The following is a 1874-nucleotide window of genomic DNA, read 5'->3' on the forward strand; positions in this document are numbered from 1 at the left end:
AGTAATACTTTAAGTGCCATCTGCTGAATAATGAGTACTTGTGACTTTTACTACAAAGGAACGTTTTTATACAGAGTGGTGGTTGATAGATCTTAAAATTATTTATGACTACACACAGTATGCTTATAAAGCAAATTATTAGGCTTTGTCTGTTGTTAAAGGTAATTTCCTGTCAAACAGGGATAGCATTTGAGCTTTAAAGTGAACAAGCTGCTATGGATTCTAACAGTTTAATCTTTTATAAACATCCAGCTCCTGTTACACAGTACCTTGCTTGATGGGACGGTGTTGTCTGTATGTCCTCTTGTCCTCCAGGGTGTGATGTTTAAACACTGCACCACTCGCCAGTGTGTTACTTTTCATCACTTCGCAGTGAGTGTGACTATCGCTCCTGTAAGCAAGTCCCTCCTGCCCCATACTTTCGTAGATACTCTTTCAGAAATCTTGGATTTAACTCCCTTTCCCTGAGCTGGTGTGCTTTTCTACGCCTGCCTTCTTTCAGGACTGCCAGAAACGAGTTTGTGTCCTCTTGGGCTCGCCCTACTGCCAAGACAAACAGTTTTGGGCCCCTCACTACAAAAAGGTCATTGAATGACTTCACTGTGTCCAGAGAAGGGCAGTGGAGCTGGTGCAGGGTCTGGAGCACAGGTCGTATGAGGAGTGGCTGAGGGAACTGGGGGGCTTTAGTCTGGAGAAGAGGAGGCTGAGGGGAGACCTCATCGCCCACTACAGCTACCTGAAACGAGGGTGCAGAGAGCTGGGGATGAGCCTCTTTAACAGCGATAGGACAAGAGGGAATGGCCTCAAGTTGTGTCAGGGAAGGTTTAGACTGGATATTAGGAAGCATTTTTTCCAGAAGGGGTTGTTGGGTGTTGGAATGGGCTGCCCAGGGAGGTGGTGGAGTTCCCATCCCTGGAGGGGTTTAAGAGTCGGGTCAGCATAGCGCTGAGGGATCTGGTGTAGTTGGGAACTGTCAGTGTTAGGTTAACGGTTGGACTGGATGATCTTCAAGGTCTTTTCCAACCTAGATGAATCTGTGATTCTGTGACAGAAACGTTGCAAGAAAGGGACTGATGGCAGGACCTGTTGTGGGTCTGCTATTTGTCTGACTGTGAGAAAATGGATTAATTTTGCAGATGCTACCTGCATCCAGTTGCAAAAATAATGACAGATCTGTATAAAATAATGCATTAATGCCCATGATTTGAATTATTATTGGGTAACCTGTGAAGTGTCTGAGATCACTCACACATGCTCAAAAGCAGGTGCCAGGGCGCCCGCGCCACCAGTGATGTGCTGCAGCTCAGCCCGTGCCCTGGTGGGGTGGAGTGTGTGAGTGTCTGTATGTGTGTGTGAGTGTCTCTGTGTGTGTGTGTGTGTGTGAGTGTATGTGTGTGCACGCGCACGTGTGTGACTGTGTGTGTGTGTGAGTGTCTGTGTGTGAAAATGTCTTTGTGTGAGAGTGTGTGTGAAAGAGAGAGAGAATGTGTGTGAGACTGTGTGTATGTGTCTGTGTGTGTGAGTGGGTGTCTATGTGGGGGTGTGTGCACGTGTGTGTGTTTGAGACTCTGTGTGTGTGAAAATGTGTGAGTGTGTGTGAGAGAGAATGTCTGTGTGAGTGTGTGTGTGTGAGAGAGACTCTGTGTGTGTGTCTGTGTGGGGGTGTGTGTCTGTGCGTGTGTGAGAGAATGTGTGTGAGACTGTGTGTGTGTCTGTCTGTGTGAGACTCTGTGTGTGTGTGTCTGTGTGAGACTGTGTGTGTCTCTGTGTGTGTGTCTCTGTGTGTGAGACTCTGTGTGTGTGTGTCTGTGTGAGACTGTGTGTGTCTCTGTGTGTATGTCTCTGTGTGTGAGACTCTGTGTGTGTGTGTCTGT

Source organism: Athene cunicularia (genome assembly GCF_003259725.1).
Source record: "Athene cunicularia isolate RWA chromosome 20 unlocalized genomic scaffold, athCun1 chr20_part1, whole genome shotgun sequence".
NCBI lineage: Eukaryota > Metazoa > Chordata > Aves > Strigiformes > Strigidae > Athene > Athene cunicularia.